Below are 27904 nucleotides of genomic sequence, written 5' to 3'. Positions count from 1 at the left end.
ATCAAATTAAGACATGGGTTTTTTCCACAGAGGGAGTTAAGGCAATTAAAATCTCTAGCAGACAGGATAGCATTTATATATCTATATTAGTTATCTACAACTTATAAAGAGTTGCAAAATAACTTCAAGACAACACATGGGGCTAGAAAATTGTAATCCATCAGACTGTGCTATAGCAGACATGTTTTCCACTGAAATACAAAATTTTTTCTTTAATGTTCTACCAATTTATACTTCCAATAGCAGTTTGTGTCAGGTCCTGACTCACCTTCTTCTCCTGTTGTTAAATATTATCATTTTAAAAATCTGCTATATTAATAGTAGAAAATGTGTTATGTAATTATTGATTTAATTTCCATTTATTTGATGACTTATCTAGTATTTCCACTGAAATTTCTGTCATCCCACTTCTCTTCAGAAGTTACCACAGCCAATAAACCCAATAAACCCAATACCCAATAAACCCAAATACCTTTCATCTGATTCTTTTACTACGTTTTAATGGGAGCAATTAATGATTTTCATAGGAAAGAACCTTAAAATAGAAATTAAATTCTGAAACTGCTATTTCATAGCTCTTGTATCTTACTTTCTAAAGGAAAGATAATAAAAGACTCAGGTTTAAAAGGGAGTATTTTTGAACAGTATGAAAAAGATTTGTTTACTTAAATGGCTGAGAATTTTTGAAAAATAAAATTAAATATTAGAAATCATAAATATAAAATATTTATTTACAACCAGTGTTTTTAAAAAAACTGTATAATACCAATTTGATGATCCTTGGTATGTATTCTCTCTTGATAATTAGGATCAATTTCCCTTTCAGATTCTACTTGATCCTGGAAAGTGTGCTCTCTGCAGAATAAGGCAAAGAACATTGAATGTTTAATGAAGGAAAATCTTTCTAAACCCGTTGTTAAGAAATGGCTGTAACAAAAGCCACTTTTAGTACTGTGTACTCCTATTACTCTATTACATATTCTAAGTTTGTCAAAAGAGACGTGCCTTCTCTGGAATTTTAATCTTTTCTCTGCTATTTTAAAATTTTGTGACCTTTGGCTGACGTCATGGACCTTTCTCTTTATTAGTACAAACGATTGCTTTATTTCTATGTAGGACTCTTTGAGAATCAAATTAGTCAATGTATATGAAAGCATATACAGAAATGGTGCTTTAAAGAGATATGAGAAAGATTTTGACTTTTCTCAGTTTTTTTTTTTAATTCACCTCTTTTATTTTCCGTATATGGTAGCCTATCTGGCCTGCCTTTCTCTCCCCAATGCCATTCAAGCAGTAATGAGGGAATGATGGCTTTCTCTTCACTGCTGTCATATAGGAACACTAAAGAACAAACAAAGAATTAAATTCTTGACTTTTGATCCCATCAGCGGATGCTGGAATGATCTAGGAAATACCTCATGTCAAGAGGCCTTGATATTCAATTTCATAGGGATGCCACAAACTGCTGGGAGAAGATATGGTTGTCACCCTGACTTTAATTTCAAAATTTTTGCTTTAAACTTCCAGCACCAAACCCTAGAGAACCCAAAGCTTAGAGCAGACTCCGTAAACTGTAGAGTGGGAAACACTTTGAGGATTCAAATCCTCCCTTTTCCATTAAAAAGTAGTAAAAGAATCAGAGGAAAGGTATTTGGGTTTATTGGTTTAAGAAAGCATCTAGTGACCTATTGGCTGTGGTAAATTCTCAAGAGAAGTGGGATGACAGAAATTTCAGTGGAAATACTAGATAAGTTATGGGAACAAATTCTTTAGCACACAGACTTGTCTGGCTGCACTTGGTGTAACCTGGTCATGAGGAGGTATTGGTGAGATGGCCAGAATCCAGCAGGTGTGAGAGCAGCATCCCAGAGCGCACTCCATGGCTCTACCTGGGGGGGTGGGATGCCTGGATAGAAGTTCACCATGTGCTGGTTCCTGATGACTGGATCTTATGGGCTACAGCAAATGTAAATATCTTCAGTTGGGGCAGATGACTTAGCCCAACACCTAAGTTGACAAAGGTCAACTCAGCAGAGGCCAGAAATGGCAGAAAACCATCCTGGGCTAAATGTAGAGATGGTGCATGTACAAAAGGACAATAGCCAAACCATATATAAAAATGGAAATCTGACCCACTATCCCCGAGGCATCCAATTCTGGATGCCAGACATCCTCTGTAGCAATCAGACCCCAAAGGTTAAGACTTGGGTAAACTGGCTCATTGCATTAAGGACCTGACATTGTCTTTGTGAGGATACAAGTTTGGATGTGAGGATACAAGTGCCTTGGTGTAGGTCACAGATTGGCTTGGATCCGGTGTTGCTTTGGCTGTGGCATAGGCCACAGCTGCAGCTCAGATTCAATCCCTGACCCAGGAACTTCTGTATGACACAGGTGTGGCCAAAAAAAGAGGAAAAAAAAAGACTTGGGTAAATAACTCCCAGCTTTCTAGTTTTTGCACCCCAGTGTATCCTAATCAATCATATTGGATGCCCTGCTTCTAGTTAGCTCAACTCCACTTTCCCTGTGCCAGCACTGCCCAATCACAGCACACCTGGAACCTCCCTGCTTCCTTCTGTGAAATGTTGCAATTTCCTGTCTGTCTTGGAGTGATGACGGCTGACTCCTCGCCAAATGTGAGTGATGATGGCTGACCCCCTTACTCTAGCAAGCCCTGAATAAATAGATGTTGCTTGCTCTTGTTGGGATGGTCTTCATTGATTTCTACTATGTACATGCCTGCCCCCTCTTAATGCATGAAATTATATATAGACTTGTTCTAAACCTAGATGTCACCTAGTGAAAAGTCAAGAAGCAGCAGCAGTGGGGGAATCTTAAGTTGACTAAAAATTAATTTTGAAAAACTGAGTTTTAAACAAAATTAGACTGATATTTCTTTTCTTTTTTCTTTTTTTTTGGCTTTTTAGGGCCTCACCAGTGGCATATGGAGGTTCATAGGCTAGGGGCTGGATCAGAGCTGTAGCCACTGGCCACAGCCACAGCCACCCCAGATCCAAGCCATGTTTGCAACCTACACCAAAGCTCACAGTAGACTGGTATTTCTTCGCATTTGTAATACATTTTTTAAAACCAGGCATCAGTGGAGATTAGGAGATAAGACACATTTAGATGAAAAGAAATAGATTTTATATATTTTGAGGAAAGTTTTGGTGGTATAAAATGTAGTATGCTGCTAGAGTTCCTGCTGTGGTACAATGGCTTCAATGGATCTCTGTTGTGCTGGGATGCAGCTTCGATTCCCTGCCCTGGCACAGTGGGTTAGGATCTGAGTGGCATAGGTTGCAACTGTGGATCAGATCTGATCTGAATTGGATTCCTGATATGGGAACTCCATATGCTATAAGTTGGTCAAAAAAAAAAATGATATGCTGCAGAAAATGCTCTGTTGGACATTATTGCCTTTCTCATTTATTTATACTAAACCATGAGATATAGCATCCATTCTTCATTCATTCATCAAAATTTTACTATTTTCTGGGTACCATTGATACAAAGAGGAACATAGATATCAGGTAATCCAGCATCCCTGGTGGGGACACGGGTAGGATCACTAACACACATGTAATACAGGGATGAACATGATGGTATATGCTAATAGTATTATTTATGTCAGCAGTTGCTTACCCCAGACCTCAGAGCTGTTAGAAGACATGCGAAAGTCCCCCTGTTCAAAGGGACCACAGTAGCTCTGCCCTTAAATTTCCAGGCAGCTCCACTATTTAAAGCTTTTAGAAAACCAACATTTTTTTCAAGAAACTATCTCAGTAGGTACCAGTGCCACAGAATATATGATATTTTTGGTTACAAATATCTAATCAGAATAACAGCACTTGAGTTGTCAGTCAATTGAACTTGCAGTCTTTTTGGCAGTGAATTTGAGATGAAAAGCAATTTAAGGAGTTATATTATTTCCCTACTGTATTTAATCAAAGGTAGCAGTCTACAATAATTGGGAAACAGAGATGTAATTTACATAAAAGCTGCATGCTTTTTTTAAAAAAAGCAGATGTTTTTAATGTGCAATTTATTTCCTATACAGCAGTGAGAAATTTAAATTTAAGATTTGGAGATTATACTTCTTCTTACCCCTAACTCAATTGCATTTCACAGGTGCTTTGAATTGCCTTTCTCTTAAAACACTTTTATTTTCTTCTTGACTCCCTCTGTGCCTTTCCCGATGACGTCATTTTTTAGGATGGAAAATTCTGAAAAGATAGGAGATGGCAATATAAGTATCACATCAAGTAGGAATTTGAGAAACAATGGTTAAAATAATATAAAACTCTGGAAGTTCCCATCATGGCTCCGTGGAAACGAACCTGACTTGTATCCTTCAGGACGCAGGTTCAATCCCTGGCCTTGCACAGTGGGTTAAGGATCCAGCGTTGCCATGAACTGTGGTATAGGTTGCAGTTGCAGCTTAGATGCAGCATTGCTGTGGCTGTGGTATAGCTCAGATTTGACGCCTAGCCTGGGAACCTCCATATGCTGTGGGTGAGGTCCTAAAAAAAAATACAAAAAAATTTCATAAAACTCTGTATGTTTAAATGTATTTCAGCTGTTTGGGCATGGAATATATACCAAGCAGTATGCCAGATCCTGAGAGAGGATAAGTTTGGATGACGCAGCCCCTATTCCCAAGGAGGTCATAGAGGTATAGGAGAGAAAAAAGTTCATTGCTTTTACTTATATCTTTCTTAATTTCTTTTAAAGTTTTGCACATATTTCATTAGATTCTTAAGTTCTTTGTGACTTTCAATGCTATTGTAAAAAGTTATCATTCAGAGTTCCCATCATGGCGCAGCAGAAATGATCCAACTAGGAACCAGGAGGTTGCAGGTTTGATCCCTGGGCTCGCTCAGTGGGTCAGGGATCTGGCGTTGCCATGAGCTGTGGAGTGGGTTGCAGATGTGGCTCGGATCCTGTGTTTCTGTGGCTGTGGTGTAGGCTAGCAGCTGTAGTTCCTGGGAACTTCCAATGCTATGGGTGTGGCCCTAAAAAGCAAAAACAAAACAAAATAAAAAAAACACCTTTATTATTAATTACATAGAGTCGTTTGAAATATAGTAGATTTCTATAGATTCTTTTGCATCATGTTATCTGTGAATAATGACATTTTATTTCTTTCTGATCCTGTCTTTTATTTCTTTTATGGTCCTATTACACTGGTTAGGAATTTAATATCAAATAAAACTGATAGTGGCTGACATCTTTACTCTCAAGGGAAAGTTTGCAATATTTTACCTTTGAGCATATGTTTCTCATAGTTGTTTTTTTCTTTTTGTAGGCATTGTTTATCCTATAAGAACAATTGTTCTTTTCCCAAGCTTGAAACAGTCTAGATATTTTCAGTAGAAAGGACTCTAATAGTGTTCTTATAAAACACTATACTTAAGTAATACTGTGTGCTGCAAAATTGCTGAAGGTATTGGAGGCCTGGATGCAAGGTATTAATTTCCAGAACACACTGCAGTGTCTCTGATACAGGCATCAGGATGCTGATGCTACACCATCATAAACCACTCCCTAATACTTCCTACCTTATTTATAGGGGAACCTGCAGCAAGATGACGGTTTCTGCCTCAGTTTTGCCTTTCTGTAAATGTTCCCAGAGTACTTCTAATTGGCAGAAGCAAATCTACATTGAAATCCCAGGCTGTAAGTAGAGGTAAAAATGCCAGATTCTGCAGCATAGAAAACAAGTAGAGGGAAGGGAAATGTCCCATTGACTAATGGACAATATCTAGCACAGTCTATTCCTTGGACTTTCCAGTGTTCATCCCCCATACCTCTTTATCTACTCAAAATCTTCCAGAGAGAAAAAAGCAATAATTAAGTGCTCTTGACTAGCACGATGTAGCTTTCCTTTGTACAAAGGAAGATACTTTCACCTGTTCCTACACAGAGCACACCAGTCATTGAATCTGAGGAATGGCCATTATCCTTGTAGTTTGTTTCCTTAACTTTGATATATCAATAAAAGTAAATTATAAACTTAAATAGCATCAGAATAACTAAGACAATGTACGTGCATGTGGAAGAACATGTCATATGAGTGAAAATGTAGATAGTTAACTTCCATCCTCATTTTTGTAACTAGTCATGAGGCCATAGTTGGTTTCTATAACTTTCTCACTCCAGGCACTCTTTGTTAGCTAATAACTTAGATATTTTGGTTATTTTTTTTTGGTGTCGAAACACATGTCTTCATTCCTTAGGGATTGGAGTGTTTGGGATCTGTATTGCATTGCCATAGTTTCGTGTTAATATTTAATACCTGTCATGGCAAGTTCAGGAAGCATCAGACAGAAACTGCCCTTCCTTCACCCCTCATTTGTGGCAATAATATGATTTCTTTAAGATATTCAGAACCGAATTCACCAGACACTAAAGTCATGTCCTTTTTCTGGTTGTGGATTTATTGGCATGTGGATCCAAAAACGACCTGGTAACACTCTCAAATTCCAGTTCCGTGGAATAACTGTTCTGTCTCCAGGAGGAAGTTAGGTTTCTAAAACCTAAGAAGTAATCAGCTAGAGTCCTGTGGATAGGAAGCAAAATTGTTTACTGGCCTTATTGAGTACAATAGTGAGAAGTAGAATTGTTTTATCTCTTAATTCAAAGTTCCACATATTCTTGTTATTTCAGTAACTCCATCATAAGTTGACAACTGACTCAGAGAAAATTTCATCATGTAGGAAAACATCCAGCCACATAAGGTGATATCTCCCAGTTGCTATAACTAAGTCATCCAGACCTTGAACTCCAGCTGCTTTAGAGTATTGAGGTATACGCTAACACCAGGGCATTCATTAGACTACGGGAATAGTTGTGCTGTCTAATAAGTCCCAAAGTCAGATGCAGTATTCTGTAGAATACCTTAAAGATGAGGAAGGGATTATAAAGTTCTCAGTTGTTGATAGTTGCAAAAGCATGACAGGTCTGCTAGGTTGGAATATTTCTATTTCAATAAGGACAAATTTCTAAGTTCCCTGTTTTTCCCAAGCCTGGAATATATCAGCTCTGCCATAATACCTAGGGTACTTTCTGATCATTAGGTCCAGTGAGCATGATATTATCAATTTAGCCAATCAGCAAGATGATAATGGCGTCTGTAAACCAAATTATGACAGAGTTTAAGAGAGTAGATATCGTCCTGAGATAAGACAGTAGAAACTAAGTGTGGTCCTTTCCAGGTTAAAGTAAACTGATTCTGAGAGTCTTCATTATTGAGATAGGGAATTTAAAAGTTGTTTTCTGATTGTAGCTGTAAACCAGGTTCCAAAGGATGTTTTGATTGAAGAGAGTATCCCTGGAATCGTGGCACCTGAAACTGGAGTCACTAAATAGTTAAGATTGTGAAAATTGATTGTAATTCTCAAAGACCCATTCATCCTCAGATAGGACAAACAAGTGAGTTTAAGAAGGATATGCTAGAAATCATTTGCGTCTTCAAAGTCATTCTTAGTGACACTCTAATTTCCATTGAAGATCCTATATGTGTGTATGTGTGTGCATATACACACATATTTGCATACACACATTTTTGTAGGAAGGATGTTTCTCTGGACTCAAATGTGGCTCTTTCTGATTTTTATGATCATGTCGGCCTCAGTCTCATGGATCAGAGAATCAATACGGTAGACGCTCCAACTGCTGAGCAAAGCTATCCCAACCTTACCACCAGGTATTGGGAAAAACTATGGGGTAGTTTTTCAAAATAAGTTAACGTCTTACTGATTATGAAGATAAATTAGTTTCAAAAGTGCATCAATCATCTGACCCACGTAAGTTGCAACCCATGAGTGCCTCATTATTTGTGGTGGAGTTTCCACATTCTCTTTTTCCAATGCTGGACTCGCTTGTATTTAAGGGCAATGTGCAATAAGCTGTAAAAAAGATTTGGATAAAGGGCTGTGTTTCTTCATTGTGTGAAATCAAACAAGGCCTTCTTTTCTTTTCCTTTTTTTTTTTCCTTGTCTTTTTAGGACCACACCCTCGGCATGTGGAGGTTCCCAGGCTAGGGGTGAAATCAGAGCTGTAGCCGCAGGCCTACACCACAGCCACAGCAACTGCAGGATCCAAGCCGCATCTGCAACCTGCACCACAGCTCACGGCAACACTGAATCCTTAACCCTCTGAGCGAGGCCAGGGATTGAACCTGCGTCCTCATGGATACTAGTCAGGTTCGTTAACCACTGAGCCACGATGGGAACTCCAGGCCGTATTTTGTTAAACTTAGACCTTTTGTCTTTGCGTCTATTTGTTCAGATCATAGAGTCCTCCCCTCCCCTGCCTATTTCAGTCTTAGAAATTCTGTTTTGGTTTCCCATTATTGCACGACACATTGCCACCAACTTATCCAGTTAAAACTACTCATGTCTATTATCTTACTGTTTCCATAGGTTAGGGCTTCGGCCAAGGTTTATTTCTGTATGCTACTCAGGGACTCACAGGGCTGCCATAAAGGTGTCATCAGGCTGCACTCTCATCTCCAGGCTCAGCTGGGACAGAATTCACTTGCAAACTCATTCAAATTGTTGGAAGAATTCACTTCCTTGTAGCTGTATGATTGAGGGTCCCAGATTTTTTATTTCTGCCTATCAGCTGGAGGTGCCCTTCATTCCTAGAGGAATCCTGCAGTTTCTTGACTCACAGACGTCTCCAACCTGACCATTTACTTCATCAAAGACCACATAGAAAGCCTATATCCTCTCTTCTGGCAAGATATAGTGTTTATAATATGAAAGTGACTGACCAAAACCTTAGCAATCTAATGTATAAACACCAAAACAACATCTATTACCTTTGCTGTGTTGTGTCAGTTGGATGCAAGTCATAGATGCCATCCGTACTCAAGGGGAAAATGTTATATGAAGATATGAACACCAGGAGGTGGAAATCATTAGGGTTACCTCTGGGTCTGTCTAACACAGATCTCACGTCGAATTAGCCATCACCAAAATTAGTGCAGGTCCTATCTATTTCATGATTGCTCCGTAAAGACAGAATGGACCCCCTCTCAGTTAATAGGTAGGATGTTGAGTATGATGACAGGAAGTTCTCTTCTGCACAGGACAGCTGACTCTGCTGTTCTCAAGCATTGTGGTGCTTCCCTCACCTGTTGTCTCTCGGTGCTTTGATAAGAAAAGTGTCTAAGCCGTCTAGGGATACATGACCAGATCTTATGTGGTAAATCCATGTAAATAATCCCGTCTTACCAAGTCTTTGAATTCTTCCATCTACCTTTTACCAAAGAAGTTCTAGAACCTCAATTTTTTTTAAAAAAATTATTGGAATATAGATGACTTACAAAGCTGTGTTAATTTCAGGCATACAGCAAAGTAAATCAGTTATACGTATGCATATACCCATCTGTGTTCAGATTCTTTCCCCCTGTAGGTTACCACACAGTACTGAGTAAATTTTCCTGTGCTACATAGCAAGTTCCCATTACCCATCTATTCTACACATAGTCGTGTGTATAAACCAATCCCAATGACCTAATTTATCCCTCCCCCATTTCCCATTTGGTAAATATCAGTTTGGTTTCGAAATCTTTGAGTCTGTTTCTATTTTGTAAATTCTATAAGGTCATAATCTGTTAGATTCCATGTGTTAAAAGATCTTTGTATTTTTCTCTTTTTTAAATTCAATTAGTATGAGAATTTCTAGGTCTATCCATGTTACTGCAAATGGCATTATTTTATTCTTTTTTATAAATAACATTCCATTGTATAAATGTGTCACATCTTTACCTAATCTTCCATTGATGGATTTTAGGTTGCTTCCATAGTGCTGCAGTGAACATTGGGTTGCATGTATTTTTTTGAATCACAGTTTTCTCTGGATAGGTGCCCAGGAGTGGGATTGCTAGAACATAGGGTAGTTTTTTATTTAGTTTTTTAAGGAACCTCCATACGGTTCTCCACAGTGGTTGCACCAGCTTACATTCCCACCAACAGTGTAGGAAGATTCCCTTTCATCCACACCCTTCCAGCACTTATTATTTATAGACTTTTCGATGGTAGCCATTGTGACTGATGTGAGGTAATACCTCAGTGCAGTTTTTGCATTTCTCTAATAATTGGTAATGCTGAGCAACTTTTTATGTGCTTTTTTGCCATCTGTCTGTTTTCTTTAGAGAAATGTCTGTTTAGATCTTCTGACCATATTTTTAATTGGGTTGCTCGTATATATATATATATAAAGCAGTATGAAATTGTATATTTTGGTTTGTTGCTTCATTTGCAAAGATTTTTTTCCCATTCTCTGCAAAAGCTTCACTGTGCAAAAGCTTTTAAGTTTAATTGGGTACCATTTGTTTATTTTTGTTTGTATATTCATTACTCTAGGAGGTGGATAAAAAAAAAGATAGTGTTGCGATTTTTGTTAAAGGATGTTCTGCCTATGTTTTCCTATAGGAGTTTTATAGTGTTTGGTCTACCATTTAGGTCTTTAATCTGTCTTGAGTTTATTTCCTGTTTGGTATGGAACCTCAATTATTAAGCTTAGGCCATAGTTGTGTTCAAGTTTCATGCAGTCAACTGAACAAATATCGGCAGTATGCTCAGCTGCTGTAGCTAACACATTCAATTCAGAATTCCTCATAAGTACAACTATATAGAAAACCTTGTCCAGATCTAAATTTATGTTCTACATTCCCTGGACTAGCATCTTTTGAATCTATTTCCACATATTTTATCCAAGCTTCTACTGATGAATATTAGTAAAATAATATACCTCTTTCGCTTTATAAATTTTGGGACAAAATTTGGCTCTAGGCTGAGCCAAGTACTCTAATAGTTGCATAGTAAATATATGTTACATATACATATACACACATATATAATATATAATAGCAGTATTTGTAGACAGTGACATTGTGTAACAGAGAGGGAGTGAGGCCAGTGAATTGACAAAACCCAAGTAAGTGAAGTTTTTCTTTTGCTAAAGAGCTCAGTGAAGTTCTGAGAACAGGAATAAGTATGCAGTGTTTTCCCTACTTTTCAGGCATGGGACCTGTTTTTCCTTGACCAATTTATAAAACTTTGGAAATAACAAAGTAGTGAAAAGAGAAGAACTTTAGGTGGAATTAGACCCATAATTTAGTCTTGCTAAATATCCGGTTTGGGATAAGTAACTTTATATCACTGTGCTTTGTTGGTTTTTTTTTTTTTTTTTTGTCTAGAAATTGAAGAGTGCAGATACATGGATTCAAAGTGTCTACTCACTCAAAGACACATAATTAGAATGTTTCTTAAAGCAGTCACAAAATTATTCATGAGACTTTTTGATTTTCATCTATAGAAAGACTTTTTTTTCAGTTAAATATTTTAATAAGAAGTGAAGAAAGATAGAAAATCTGATAATTTTGTTAAGTTTTGTAATATATGTAAGAGACAGGAAAACCTTTCCACATTTGGGGATAATTCAATTACAAACAACTGAGGGCAAGCAAAAATCCAAACCCTATTTTTTTCTCAAGCCTTTCTTGGCTTAATATTTGACCTGTTTATACTCTTATACAATTTAATCCATATGGTAGAATCAAATACTTAAAATCAGTAAAATGATTTGTAAGAACTGTTTGAAGTCCTAAAGCTCTTTGAGTACTCTTTAATCAGTTAAAATGTCCTTTCCATTAGCTGCTGAAGAGTGTGTTTCTGTCAAAATTAAATCAACATATTTCCAGTCACTTGGCTTAGGAAATAAGATTCTGAAGTGATTAGGAGTAGTCTCTTATAAGTTACTTTCTTTCCCTTGCTTGTTAACCAGAGTAGGCATTTCTTTTTATAAACTGCTCAGTGAAACTAGCAGTAAAACCCTCCTCTGATTAATCTAGAACGAGAGAGTCTCCAGCTTGTTAAAGCACATAGAGAGTGCTGACATAATAGACTACCACTAAAGATAAGGAAGGTGAGCGCTAAAGAACGTAGATGAGATTTCAGGTCACATAGATAGTGTGTCAGGAAGGTAAAACTTGAATCTAAGTCTTTTTACCGTGGTTGTGTAAATGCTACCTATGACAAATAATTTCCTGGCTATTAAAATATCCTTCTTTTCCCTAGGACTTCTTTTTCATGTTTAATTGAATACGAGAGATTTCAACACGGAATTTTTCTTACGTTTATTTGTATTTTAAGCTAAGTGCCATGGTAGTGTTTAATAAGAGCTTTTCACTTTTTACATCAGCTTAAGTCATGCGTTCGCACATTTTTACGCACAAATCCAGTGTCTGGAGTAGCCTCCTTCCAGTCACTTAAACTTTGCATTGTCTACATATGTGATGACAGGAATGGTGAAGACATGTTTACTATACCTGATGAAATCCTGGATTCTTATTACAACTTTGGTTCATATTTGGTATGACCCAAGGGAAAAGAATGATGAGCGCCCTGAGTTTTGACAAAGCTTGACCTCTTCTGTGAAGCACAATCGTGGAAATGAAAAGGCTTGCCAAGTAGGAGTGGTTGTTGCCAACTCCCTGATGTTTATAAAACACCTATCACAGAGCTAGGATTAATTCAGGAAAGGAAACTACTCTAACTGATTTCATTAACATAGACAAAAAGTAGACTGAAGACGTTGCTTAACCTCCAAAGGAGGACCTTGCAGCTTTAGGATGTTCTTATAAAATTTTTCTTTAAGTAACTCCATATTTGGTTCTACTCATAATACATTCTTTTTTTGTAACGTCTTTGTAAATGAGCAAATTGAACCTAAGAGGCATACAATGGTTTGCATTTGATCCAGTCTGTTCAACAAACAAGCCATTTGATAGGGAACCAAACATTTTAAGAGATATGCTTTCTGTTTTTATTGGGAGTCAGAATTGGATGATCCAGAGGAAGCATAACTCTATAAAGATCCTTCCTTGAAACTGCCTTTTCTCATCTAGTGAGAGGAGGTGTCAGCCCAGGGCAAATGTAATTTTGTGAGTATTAGGACCAAGAATAGAACATGGGTAGTTGTATTTTCCATTTATCTTTGGGACTGAATTTGGGCAGAAAAACATGCGGCACCTAGTTGAGAATATGCACTTACCCAAGCCACACTGTTTTCTTAAGTCTGCTGTGTCATTTTCAAAAGTGATAGTTTAAGTAACCTAAAGTATAATTTCAAAAGTCTAAACACAATCTAAGGTATTTGTTAGACTGCAGATTCTTGAAATATGTGACCTGTCTATTTAATCAGAATCTATGGAGTCCAAACCCTGGAATTTGCATATGTAAAAAGGACTCGGTTTTATTGAACAGATTTTTCTTGACTTATGATGGGGTTATATATTTATTGCTAAACCCATTTTAGGTTGAAAATATCATAAGCCCTAAGGCATTTAATACACCTAACTTACAGAACATCAGAGCTTAGCCTAGCCCACCTTAAATGTACTCGAAACACTTATATTAGCCTATAGTTGGGCAAAATTATCTAACACAAAACTCATGTAATAATGAAGTATTGGCCATTTATTGAATACTCTACTGGAAGTAAAAAACGGAATGGTTGTGTAGGTACAGAATGGTGGTAAATGTGTCTATTTTTGACCATCCTGATCACATGGCTGATGGGAGGCTATACCTCACTGCCTCTGTCCAGCATCATGGGGGAGTAAGTACCACATTTTGCAAGCATGGGAAAAGACTGAAATTCCGAATTCAAGTACAATATTCACTGAATTATTGCATATTGATTTTGCAGCACCCTAAAGCTGGAAATCATAAGTTGAACCATCATAAATCAAGGACTATCTGCACTTAGTAAAATTTGTGAACAAAGCCTATTCTGGCATGCTTTTCAGAAGAGCTTTTCAAAACCTGACCCCCTTGCTGTACAGTGGGAAAATAAAAAAAATTATAAAAAAAAAACAACAAAAAAAACCAAAAGTCCCTCCCTTTCTTTAAGAAATTACTACTTTTCTTAGATCATATATTTCTCCTAAATATATTCTCCTTCTAGATTGTGGTCATTTTGGCATCAAGGAAAAGTAATTCCCACATCTCGCCTGATGTGTTGAATAGTGATAATACTATTGATGACGACTATGAATACTCCATGTAAAAATCTTCCTGACATTATTTTCCTTCTTTTCTCGAGTTTTTATCCATAGAAAGGCAGTGATAAAGATGAAATATGACAATTTGACCAACCAACAGTGCTTTTTAAAAATTTGTTTCAAATAAAAATAAATATTAGAATCACCATCATAGTAACAGTTTATAAGACAACACCTTTTAATATTAGATTTAGAACTAGTTTGTTTTTCAATAGGTTTTTAGCTTTTTTAAAAAAAATTAAGGTAGAAAAACTCCACAAGATTAAAACTTGAGTCTAAAGTTTGCACTGCTCTATGGATGAATGCACCTCTGTTGAGGAGTATGCTACTTATGAGAAAGAAAACATTATATTTGAATTTTGGCAAATTAATGTGAATTCCAGTATGTCCAAGCTTAACTACAGATCGCTTGGATTTTTTTGAGATTAAACTTTGTTTCTATCTGCAGATTCTGAGAACTTTCTCTGAGCTAAGAGACTCAGATAAAGAAAGCTAGAGAGAGGGGATGGGGAGAAACAAAGACATATACTGTGTGGCTTGAGTATGCAATACTAAAGTGTTAATAAGAAGACATTTGTCTCAGGACTGGTGGGCGAGGATTCATCCTAAAGTAAATTCTGCAAGTTTTGATTCTCCGCTCTTCATACCAGATCTGATAGCAAAAACTATCTTTTTAACTGTCATCACCAATTGGCTGTGGAACCAAAATAAATGGAACTGCCGGATCATTGTTCATTATATCCCAAAGTAGCATAGCTTCATTACCAGGGGTACAGCATAAAAATACAGAGTTCTAGGGCATTCCAATTGTGGCACGGTACAAATGAATCCAACTCGTATCCATGAGGATATGGGTTCAACCCCTGGCCTTGCTCAGTGGGTTAAGAATCTGGTGTTGCCGTGAGCTGTGGTGTTGGTCACAGATGTGCCTCCGATCCTATGATGCTGTGGCTGCGGCATAGGTCAGCAGTTTAAGCTCCAATTCAACCCCTACCCTGGTAACTTCCATATGCTGTACCTGTGGCCCTTAAAAAAAAAAAAAGAAGCACCCCCCCCCCCACAAAAAAAACCCTACAGATGTCTAGATTGCTCCCCTTCGGATTCTAATTCACCTTGTCCATGATGGGACTTTAGGAAATTAAGATTTTTTTTTCAATTGTGTAACTTTGGAAAACACTGTCCTAGTCTTTTATTCTTTGTCAAAATTGCCTTTTTTTTAAAAGTAAGGTTATTCTTTAGAATTAACTAATTCTTATAATTCTTATTTCAGCTTTTTCTACTTCAAGTTACTGAGCTAGTTTGCTGTCAGGTGAAAATCAGGAGGTCTTGTTCTATTTCTGTTTCTGCCCCTTAATATAAATTAAGGAAAATCATAGAGTTGACTTCCATTTCCTTAATTTTATTCTTCAAATATTGCTTTATTGTTGCTTAGGTGCTGGACATGTATCAAAGAAAGGAATTAAGGAAAATGACCTCTTAGGTCTTTTTAGGTCTAAGATTATATTATAAAACTTTTTTTTTCTAGACTCAATTCTTAGACATAATGATTTTCAGCTTGTCTCTTAAATTGGCCCTTTATTCCATAACGTACTCTTGGCTTTGGACGTATGATTTATTTCATTGATCTTACGTCTAAATAGTGCAGTAACCTTAAGTAGAGATGCAGTTTACCTTTTGCATTATAAACTCTTTGTGTATCACAAAGTCCCTGGCTAGCTACAACAGTTTTAAGAAACCAACATTTTGACAAAATGTTCTTTAGTGGCTAGAGGGATTCTCAGGTATAATCCAGTTTCTGCCAGTGAGAGAATAAAGGGTAAAATGTGGGGTCACAGAATTTTACAGCCCAGTCTTTGAAGGACAGCCTTTGGAGTCACAAAATTTTATAGCCCAGTCTTCGGTGTACATTTTCATCATTTAAAGTAAAGCACAATTTAAAACTGTGGCACAATGGGAGAGGCCATGTCTCTGGAGTACTGGGATGCAGGTTTGATCACTGCCCCCGCACAGTGGGTTAAGGATCAGCAGGTTGCTGCAGCTGTAGAGCTGTGGTATGGTGTAGCTCACAAGTATGGTTTGGATTAGATCTCTGGCCTGGGAACTCCATATGCTGTGGGTGGCCAAAAAAGAAAAAAAAAAGGCGACTTGGTCTTAAGATTTGGCCATCTTGGAAGTGACAATAAAGGAATCATCAACATACCACATCTTCAAAAGTTTGCTTCGTTAAGCAGCAATCCTCTGATGTGTTTATCAGCAAGAAAATAAAATGCTTTTTGATTCTCGAGTTTGATTTCTTATTCTACAATCTTCCTGATTCAACCTACCCTAGGATATATTATGAGTGTCTTCTCTGTGCCAGAAGTGCTGGGGCAGGAGAGAGAAGAACACAGATGTCGTCCACCTCAAATCCACGATTCTGGTGGGGAAATCAGGCGATACATTAAAAACTCAGGAAATTATATAGCAAATTATAGGGTATACAGTGCGTTAAAGACAAACAAAAGAGGAGGTAGGGGTGCTTGGAGGTAGTTAGGTGAAGGGCTAGTGGCCTTGGATGGTCTCACCAAAACAAACAAACAAACAAACACACAAAAAAACAACTCCCCTCAGCAAAGATTTGAAGATGTTGAGGGTTTGCGCTCCAGGGATACCTGTGGCAAGAATGTCCCAGGTGGAGGGAAGAACAGGTGCAAAGTCCTGGGATGGGAGTGTACTTGGCAAGTTCTTAGAACCTCTAGGATTGCAGTGGGACTGCAAGAGCCAAAGCAAGGGGCGTGTTTAGGATACAAGGTCACAGAACTGATGGGGCCAGATCATGCAGGATATTGTAGGGTATGTGTGATTTTGATATTTACTCTGAGGGACCTGGAAACCCACTGGAGGGTCTGGTGCAGCTCTGAGTGAAGCTCGCTAGTCAGGTAACAAGGTGGCCAGGCCGAGCCTATTTCCTTGTTCTCCAGTGCTGCTTTGCCCCAGTCTCTGTTCCCCATGACCCTGATGTGCCTTTGGGTAAAATGCGAAGCTGGCTAATGACACACCTTAGCAGAATAGTTTTAGTCATGTCATAATGATGAAGTCATGTGACTGTGGTGAAACTGGTGGCATTAATAAATCAGAGATTTTCATTTGCATAAGCAACCAGTAATGCACTATACACATAGGTATGTTTATACACCTTTGAATCTATTTTTATTTTAATGGATCTATTAGGTTGCCACAAATAAAGATGTACATTTTTGTACTTATATTTTGGTTGTGTTTGGTTGAATTTGGGATGAGGAAATGAGAGGATAAAACAAAGAAATGAAAACCTCCAAGATTTATATTTAAAATAAAAATGCTTGCATTGTATAATGTTTTAAATGTTAGATATCTAAATATTTTAGTAACTATTAGGTTCGGTTTTGAAAGTTGTTTAAACATAATATGTTAATGATAGGTAGGTAATTCAATCAGATTGATTTAGAGAATTTTTCATCTTAAATGCTAGTAAAAATTTAAGAAGATATTTCATGACATCCATGGGATTCAAACTAAAAATAAAAAATTAACATTCATATACAATTGAAGTTTTTTCTTTTATTTGAAAAATACTTGAACCACTACTTTCTTCAATTCTTAATAAGCATTTGCAAAGGCATATTAAATCTAACATAAGCTACTGGATATATTTTAAAATCTGTTGAGCAATAAAACTTTAATGTATTTTCCAACATGAAAAGCTAATCTTATTTCTATATAAAATTTAATACCAAGGATTTTTAGATTGCACAAAATGGAATCATTTCATTACCCAGTTTCTTTCATTTTTTAGGAAAATCTTATGTAGGTTTGAATAATGGCTTGTTTAATTAAGAAAAAACTTTTTTTGTAAAAACATGTCTTTATTTATGAGCCATTGTATGTACTAAAACATATAATAAGGTATATGATACTATTTTTAAATGAAAGCAACATCCAGGGAAACTTAGAAAGTTTATAGGCTTCATTTACATTGTTTAGTTTTACGGAATATTTTTTCTTTCATCTTTTTTTCCCTATTGACATTAACCCCTCTTGTTTTCAGCTTAATCTCTTTCATCCATTTGTATACCAAAACTAAATATAGGGCGTATAAATTAGTATAGCCTATCAGTAAAGTAAACTGATTAAACTATATGTACCAAGAGATTGTCATTTTCAAGGAGTACATCTTGTTGCACAAATATTGTTTGATTCCACCATATGTTGTTTTAAATGCAAAGCACATTTTCTTGTCTGATATTTCCTAATCATACTACAACAAAGTCAAATGCTTCCAATTTTTATAGACTTCAGAGAATGTTGTTCAGAAACACACAGTAATTTATTTTTACATTATTTTGCAGTATAGCAAGATTACCTCACCATTGTTAACAGATGTTTTTGTCTCCACAACAGTTTGCTGTTGTGTCATCAAACACAAAAATGCAGAGAAATGTAATAAGAAATGCATATTGTTTTCTCTTATACCATTTATCACAATCAATATAGTATTAGAGCAATGCTAATATGCCATGGTCCTTTGAGGCCGAGAGTGTTTGTAGTGTAGTAGTGCTGCTCTGAGCTGGTGCCAGGACACATTCATGGAAACACTTAACGATAATACTGCTTCAGTAGAGGCAGTAATGGTATAAACAGGGCAAAGGAAATACCAGGATTGCAACAGATGCAATTGATTATATGCCTTGGGGAATATTCCACTCATTTATTTTAAGTCCTGTCCGTGTAAGTCAAAAGACTGTGATGTCAGGAAGACAAATCACAGACATCGTAATGTGCTATGACAGTGCTCCTGCTCTCCTGACACAGAGGATCAGCCTTTGGACACGAGCAGCTGTCTTGCACTGCTCTTGCACTGTCAATGGTGGAAAATAATCTGACTTAAGCACCTGAATCACTGTGAGCTGGGATACATAACGGCGTGCTCCCGAAGTAAAAGGTGATATGACTGCTTTAGGTAAAGGTAACTTATGTATTTGAACTCAGCCTTAAATCGCTCATGAAAAAAACCTTAATAATTTTCAGTAATAGCCATAGTTGTATCTACACCAGAGCCACCAGTTTTAGCCACCCAAATAGTCAACTATGGAAAATAACTCTAGCATCAGCATTTCAAGAGATGTATTCTCCCGAAAAAAAATGTTTTCTATAGGGGAGAAGTTGCTTTGTGAAGGCCAAGTGTCTTTTCCTTACTCTTTTCAAGTCCATTGAGTGTTTCTGGAGTGAAAAAAATCCTCTTCTTTTGTCAGATGGCGCCAGACTCAGAAAGCTCTGAAACACTTCTCTAATATGATACAGGGGCAGCACAGAAATTAGGGAACACAACATTTCCTTTTATCTCTTACTGTCCAAAGATCCATCCTACCTTGGGTTCACCTTGAAAGTAAGAAAATGACCAAGCAGTTCTTTGAAGGTTGGGACTTCAAGGGAATTGCTGAGCGTTTTAATAGATGGAGGAATTGAAAGTCTTATAATTAATGCTAATGGGTGGCCTCACTCCTATGAAATTACACATTACATGCACATTAATTACAATTAGCATTCCTTCACTGAATAGCAAAGGAAATCATAATGATTTGTTACTTATTCTTCAATGCTGTCACATGGTCTTTTGTAAAGAATGGGCTTAACTTGCTCAGCAGATAATAAAGAGATGCTAAATGTCAGTATTATGACTCCTTTCAAAAGATAGTTCATAAATAAGCAAGTAGTGTGTGATTTAGCTTCAACTCTGCTCCTTTAAAAAAAAAATAAATATGGCAATTTAAATTGTGACTTTGAAAAGAAACCTATTGTTTTCTATAAAGTGGAAAATACAATGCCTTCATACCTTTATTATTACCCTTATATTACATTTGATCAAAAAACACAGCATAAGCTCTCATTCACTCATGCAACCATTTGGGAATTATGGAGATAAAGATTTGGAATTTTTCATATGTGTTACAAATAATCTTCTCATGGGCAACACTATTGATATTTACATTTTTGTAAGTTATGAGTCATCGTCTATAAATCCAGATGGGCAAGAAGTGTCATACACAGATGCGTGTGCTCATATAAACATATGATTAAGTCGAACTTGGAACGTATAGGAAGTAAAGTAGCAGTCAGTTGACTGTTGGGGGCACCTCCTCTTGTTGGTGTTACGCGAAAACCTGGCAAACAGAGGTAGGTGGTCCTCTAGCTTTCAGTTTATCCGTAACTGCTGATACACTGTTGTGGGAGTTTGGGGGTGATCATCTCAGGGGCGTGTTGCTTTTGTTTTCAACGTGGGGACAGGTCTCTTTTCCAAGTCTGTAATTCCACGTGGAAGGTCCAGCTTCCCCAAAGGCAACCCCCGGTTGGAAATCCTGCCACATCGTAGGATGCGGCCAGGGACAGTAAATGTGTCCCCAACAATTCTCAGGATCCAGTGACTTCCATGACCCTTAGTTGTGAAGACTCAGCATTTTCCCTTGTACTTTTGCTTTTTGTTTGTTCCTAACCTTGTCAAAAATATTCTTCCTCTTTCTCCTATCATTACCCTCTCATCCTTGAAATCTAATTTTCAAAATGCAAAAGCCGAGAAGGGCATCTGCAGGCAATTGATGCTTTAAGCCTGGTAACCACAAGCATCTTTTGAGATAAAGGGACAAAAAGATCTGGATACTTTATGGGAATATGGGCTTGGAAAAATTCAGTGAGGATAGGATACAAATTAATAGCTCAATAAATCACCTTGCCCCGTTGCTTGAAAATTCCAGGAGTTTTGACTGTATCAGTACCCATAGTTTGGTTTGGGACTATAAATTCAAAGGAAAAAATAGAACACACATGAAGGGGATAATTTCTGATCCAGGAGTTTTGCGTCTGATTCACAGAAAAACTTCAGCAAGCCAGGTGAACCACATCAGAGATGCTGGTTGTATTATTTCTAGTAGGTACATATGTCTAAGTGAGCTGTACCTTTCAATAATACTGATTTTATCAGCCAGTTAATGGTGATGAATCCACATGTTACGAAATCTAGGTAGTCCTCCATCCACCTTGCACTGTACTCAGACAGCTGTTAAAAAAATTCCTCCTTTGAAACAAATTTAGTTTCACAAAGCATGTAAAGATTAGTTGCCAGCTTGCTCTTACCTGACCTATACCGCCATTCACCCTTGTGGCACAATGTTCATAACACATTTTCACTTCTTAAAATAAAAATATTCAAAGCACAAGATTGAGGCTAGACATTGGGGATTAGAAAAAATGACTGCCTGAGAGTTCTGTCAGTTCAGTGGAGTTGTGCTCAGTGGCAGTGATCGCTAACTGGGTGAGGCTTGTTATGTCCCAAGATGGTTTTAAGGGCTTTATAGGTATTAACTATTTCAGTCTTTCCCCAACTCACAATGAGGCTGCTACGTTATTATTCACACTGCACAGGTAAGAGAACTGAGGTGGAGACTCTCAGTGACTGTCCAAGTTCACCGAGCAGAGAGGAAGTTAATTGGGATGTGAGCTGAGCAGCTTGATTGCTGAATCATTCATCTTACCCACGCCATTCAACAGCATCCTTTCTTAGGGTGGAAAGAGGATACCATCCCCTTTATCCCCATCTTTCCTCAACCCAGCTCATAGAAAATGTGTACATAAACTTCTGTTTCAAAAAAACCTAAATTGGTAAGTTTATGCTTACCAAGGAAAACAGCATGTGAAAACATTTACAAGTAATTTCCGTCTGGTGCTTCAATATTCTATACATCTGCTAGCTAATATGTAATTATATTACGTAAAATTAAGATCATAAGTAAGCACAATATTGAGGTCCACTTTTTCATTTAACTTGATATCATGAATTTTCTACCTGCAAAATCCTTCAAGTATCAGCTTGTGTTGTAACATGATTTATATGAAGTCTGAAATCGTTTCCATCTTTTCACAATTCTAGCTAAAAATAGTAAAAAACAGTCTTACATTCTTCTGATCGTTGTCCTGAAACACACGTTCTAAAGGGAATCTATGGAATAAAATCATATAAACACTTATAAAATTTCAAGATACTTTGCCAGATGGTCTCCCAAGGTAGTCTTACTGTATAGGCCCACCGATAGCACACGGTGACCTTTGCAACCTGAGTTCTGCAGCACTAGGTAACTCATTCCCATGTCTTTGTTCCTAGTCAGGGAAAAACGGTTATAGGGTTGTTTTAATTTATCCTGTGAATGTCTATTTTTCTTGACATAGGAGGTAAACATATTTTTCTTATATGTATCCAAGTACAATTTCCATAGTGAGAATAAACAACCTTTGGCTCTTCCATATGTTAGAAATATTTTTTCCTAGATTGTTGTTTGTATTTATTTGACTTAACATGATTTTTAAATAGAAGTTTAAAAATATTGTTTAAATATATCAAAATTTGCCTTTGTGGTTTCTTTCTTTATTTTCATGTTGAGAGTACTTACCATTATTTTAATACTGGAGAAATAATTAACTTACTATCTTCTCTAGTTATTTTTGGTTTGATCATTTATGTTTTCATGGCGTAGTTGACCTAGAACTTACTCTGGCAAAATTAATACTGAACTAATTTGTTTATAGTGATATCTCAGTAATATTGAACTTTCTCATCATCAGTTTATCAATGATTTCTTTTGTTTCTAAGTTTTCTTTGTTTCGGTTATATGACGTCCATAATTTCTTTTAAATTTTATTTTAAGATATGATGTATCTTGGATGCTGTTTTGATGAAGTCTATGGGTTTCCCCAGTTTTTATTTTATTCTAAAATATAAGGAAGATATGAGTGATTACATATACTTGGCCAGCTTATTGAAATCCCTGATGAATGTTATTAGCCTTTTTACTCTGCTTTTGTATGTTGTATAAGCTCAAGGTTATATAAAAAAATGATCACAACCATCTAAAAAACCAATTGTATCTTCTTTCTAATCATTGTATATCATTGTTTAGTTTTATACCAGATATAGCGCATATATATATATATATCTTACATAATGCTAAAACAGGTATTATTTTCTTGTTTTTTTTTAAATTTTGATTCACTTTTAAACAGAATATTGGCTTCTATTGAGCTAATTTACTCAAAAATATTTATTAAGCGCCTAATATGGGGCCAGTACCCTTGGAGATCCTACAGGTAAAGGGAGCAAATAGGATATATAAGTAGATTTATCAAGTTAGTCAATGATAAATGTTGGTAAAAATGGAGTGAGATGTTTGGGTGGATTGATTTTAGATACAGGAGAGTCAGGGAAGAACTCACTAAAAAAATAGTTTTTGACCGAAGACCTTAAGGATGTGAAGAAGTAAGTTCTGGGCAAAGATTACTCCTGGAAGAGGAAACAGAACGTAGCAGTCCTGAGACAGGAGTTTGTCTGGTCTATTTAAAGACGAATGTATCATCAAAGATCCGAGGCTAATGAGGCACCAGACCATTTAGTCTTAGACTTTGTAATAAACACTTTGTTTTTTGAATGAGGCAGGGAGTCGTTAAGAAGGGTTTCTTCAGAGAACTTGACTAATAAGAGGTTTTGTTTTTTTTTAATTAGGAAGAGTTATTGAATCAACTTTAAAGTGAAAGATTTTATTAAGAAAATTTGCACAAAAGGGTCAAGCATTTTCTACATCTATCTTAGAGTAAAAGCAAAAATGAAGTTCAATCTTTAAGTAGGCTATTTCACCACAACAAAGGGCATTGCACTTTAGGGAAAACAACAGTATATTCACCTTAGGGATTATTATGAGATTTAGATGAAATAGCATGTAAAATATTCAGCTGATTATTTGGCAAACTGATAGCAAACATCTGAACACTTTACTGTAACATTATTAAAGTTATTTAAATATGTTGTTATGCAGCAAGAGTACTGACATAAGAATATATACAATATACGTAATAAACAAATTTGACTATAATAATGAAATTAAACTTTAGCAATCATGTCATACATACTATTCCTTTAAATTTCCAGTCATAGAATTTTAGGATTTTTCTATATAAATTTACTTCGGTCTCACAGAAAACCTGACTATGCTTGGGTATAGATCCTAGGTACTTTTTTTTTTTTTTTTCAATAAAAATTTTAAGAGCAATTTTAGGTTCACAGCAAAATTTATGAAAAAGTAGAAAGATTTCCTTTATACCACCTACCCCTGCACATACATAGCCTCCCCCATTTATCAGCATCCCTCGCCAGAATGATATATTTGTTATAACTGATGAACCTACAATGACACATTATTACCATTCAAAGTCCATAGCTTACATTAGGATTCATTCTTAGTTGTGTATTACCTTGTATGTGTTTGGACAAATGTGATGACATGTATCCATCATTACAGTGTCATAGAGAGTTAATTTAACTGCCGCCTAAATCCTCTGTTTTCCACCTCTTCATCCTTCCTCCTTCCTTAACCCCTGGCAATCACCAATCTCTTGACTGTGTCCACAGCGTTGCCTTTTCCGGAATGTCATGTAGTTGAAATCACACAGTGTGTATGTATCCTTCTCACATTGATTTCCTTCACTTAGTAAAATATGCATTTAAATTTCCTCCATGTCTTTTCATGGCTTGATAGCTCAGCTTTTTTGCTTCTTTTTTTTTTCCTTTTACTTAGCATTAAGTAATACTTCATTATCTGGATGGACCACGGTTTATTTTGCTGTCCACCTGCTGAAGAACATCTTGGTTGCTTCCAGGTTTGAGTAGTTACCAATAAGGCTGCTGTAAACATGTGTGTGCAGGTTTTTGTGTGGACGTAAGTTTCCAACTCTTTGGGTAAATACCAAGAAGCACTATGGCTGGACAGTGTGGTTAAGAGTGTTATTTTTGAAAGAAACTGATAAACTGTCTTTCAAAATATTTGTGTATTTCGCAGGCCCACCAGCAATGAGTGCGCGTTTCAGGTGCTCCACGTCCTCTCCAGCGTTTGGTGGTGTCAGTGTTCTGGAGTTTCACTCTTCTAATAGGTGTGTGGGGATCTCTCACTGTTGTTTAAACTGGGTTTTTCCTTGGTGGCATATGATGTAGAACATTTTTCCATGTGCTTATCTACCATCTGTCTTTCTTCTCTGGCAAGATGTCTCTTAAGGTCTTTGGCTAAATTTTCAACCAGTTGTTTTTCTTATTGCTGAGTTTTAAGAGTTCTTTGTATATTGTGATCTTTTGCTAGTACCTTCTCACAGTTTGTGGCTTGCTTTTTCATTCTCTTGAAAGTATCCTTCACAGGAGTTTCCGTCCTGGCTCAGTGGTTAACGAATCTGACTAGGAACCATGGGGTTGTGGGTTCGATCCCTGGCCACGCTCAGCGGGTTAAGGATTTGGCGTTGCCGTGAGCTGTGGTGTAGGTCACAGATGTGGCTCGGATCCTGTGTCGCTGGGGCTGTGGTGTAGGTCAGCAGCTACAGCTCCAATTAGACCCCTAGCCTGGGAGCCTCCATATGCTGCAGGTGCGGCTCTAGAAAAGACAAAAAAAGACAAAAAAAAAAAAAAAAAGTATCCTTCACAAAGCAGAATTTTTTTAATCGTAATGAAATCTTTCTTTCATGGGTTATGCCTTTAGTGTTGTATCTTAAAGTCATTGCTGATCCCAAGTTCATCCATATTTTCTTTTATGTTATGTTGCAGGAGTCTTATAATTTTGCTTTTTTTTTTTTTTTTTGTTAGAGCTGTACTTGCAGCATATCGAAATTCCTGGGTTAGGGGTTGAATCAGAGCTGCAGCTGCTGGCCTATGCCACAGCCACAGCAGTGCTGGATCCAAGCCACATCTGTGACACTTGCTGCAGCTTGCGGCAATGGGATCCTTAAGCCACTGAGTGAGGCCGGGGATCAAACCCACGTCCTCATGGACATTTTATTGGGTTTTTAACCTGCTAGGCCACAATGGGAACCCCTATAATTTTGCTTTTTACATTTAGGTCTATCATCCATTTTGAATTAATTTTTGTGAAGGATGTAAGGCTTGTATCTACATTTATTGTTTTGCATATGGATATCCAGTCAGCCAGTACCATTTACTGAGAAGACTGTCTTATCTTTTCTTCATTGTATCATCTTTGCTCCTTTGTCAAAAAGTAGTTGACTATATTTATGAGGTCTATTTCTGGATTCTCTATTTTATTCCATTATCTATTTGTTGCCTTTTTTTTTTTTTTTTTTTGGTCTTTTTTGGCTGCATTCTTGGCACATGTTCTCAGGCTAAGGGTCAAATTGGAGCTGTAGCTGCTGGCCTAAGCCAGAGCCATAGCAGGATCCAAGCTGCATCTGTGACCTACACCATAGCTCATGGCAATGCCAGATACTTACCCCCCTGAGTGAGAGCAGGGATCGGACCTGCATCCTCATGGATACTAGTCAGGTTCATTACCACTGAGCCATGACAGGAACTCCCTCTTTTTTTTTTTTTTTTTTTTTTTTTTTGCCAATACCGCACTTCCCTGATTACTGTAGCTTTATATAAGTCTTGAAGTCGGACACTGCCAGAAGTCCAGCTTAGTTCTTCTTCTTCAATATTGTTCTCGCCACTCTGTGTAATTCTAGGTACTTTTAAATACTAGCATGTGGGTAGGGAATCTAGTCTTTAGCACTAAAAAATGTACATGATAAAACAGAGATATACTACCTCGTTGTTTTTGAAATATGCCCTTACCTCGTAAAGTATGGATCAAGGAAGAGAATATAGAAAGCTTTTCTGTTTTGAACAGATGGAATTATGCCAAATTTTTTGTGTCTCCTAGAGATGAGAAGAAAGGAAAGATAATAATAAATGCGTGTGTGTGTGTGTGTGTGTGTGTGTGTGTGTGTGTGTGAGAGAGAAGGTGTAAAATCATCTGGGCATTAAATAATCTCTGCCTTTATTGTATGCCAATGCAAATGCATAGGCTACACTGCAACCAACTTAACAGAGAAACACTTCCGGATTAGTTGGGATAAATAATCTGTAATACTCACTTCTAAAATATTACATTGGCAGTTTCCTTTTGTATAACATTCTACTTAGTGGTGCCAAAGTCATCCGGGATCATTGGTTTGAAAAGATGGCTGTTCATTTTCTGAGGTTCTTCCTTTGACCTGGCTTTGATTTTAAAGTCCATTACCTTTCAGACATTCTGACTGAGTTACCTACTTTCTCAAACAAAAAACAAACAAAAAAAAGTAAGAGATGTTTGGGGTTTTTTTAGCATTTATGGAACATAAAATATGATAAGGGCTATCTGCATTATCTGCTCTCTAACTGGAAGGGCTTATGCTGAAAGATAGTTTAAGCTGAAAGTGACTAGAGGGCTTTGTTTCTTATTCTCTTATCTTATCACAGATAAGAAATATCTTTAGTTATGCAGGTGTCCAGCAGTTTCTCACAGTGTTCCCACAAAGGAAAAAGATCTGAGATAAATAATGGTCTCCCTGTTAAGTCTCAAAGGATAAAGAAATAGTTTTTTTCCAGCTGCAAAAATATTAAGGAGGAAATAAAGGATCATCAGAAACAAAAGAACATTCAATAAAATTGTATTTATTTAAATACTCAAGCATTTCAAATACTAATTTGATGTGCTCTTGTTAATTCAAGGTGACCAGCTCCATATATGAAAATGGAGCTCTTATAACGTGGTCACCGAGCTGTGCTTTAATATTAATGGAAGTTGGCGTCTTGTGAAATTCTTTTGCTCTTTGCTTTTTGAATAGTTTGAGGTTACTTCCTTAGGACCATTTAAAGTTGTGGACTTAAAAGTGTGTAAACCATTTTATTTACAATTCAATCCTATCAACTAAAAAACTTTCTATGATACATGTTCACTGACTGCATTTTTC

General features: G+C 36.8%; 1 long non-coding RNA gene across 1 annotated transcript in view; it reads left to right on the top strand.

Moving 5' to 3' along the window:
* LOC110260826 overlaps positions 1 to 27904 on the top strand; it is a 348389-nt gene that overhangs the window by 130398 nt on the left and 190087 nt on the right. Inside the window, exon 3 of the long non-coding RNA XR_002344343.1 lies at positions 24973 to 25063. This is a non-coding gene — a long non-coding RNA (uncharacterized LOC110260826). The remainder of the gene's footprint in view (positions 1 to 24972; positions 25064 to 27904) is intronic.

The sequence above is a fragment of the Sus scrofa genome, chromosome 5 (assembly GCF_000003025.6).
Source record: "Sus scrofa isolate TJ Tabasco breed Duroc chromosome 5, Sscrofa11.1, whole genome shotgun sequence".
Lineage (NCBI taxonomy): Eukaryota > Metazoa > Chordata > Mammalia > Artiodactyla > Suidae > Sus > Sus scrofa.
Note: the sequence above shows the minus strand (reverse complement) of the source record. Positions and strands in the feature narration are given on the sequence as shown.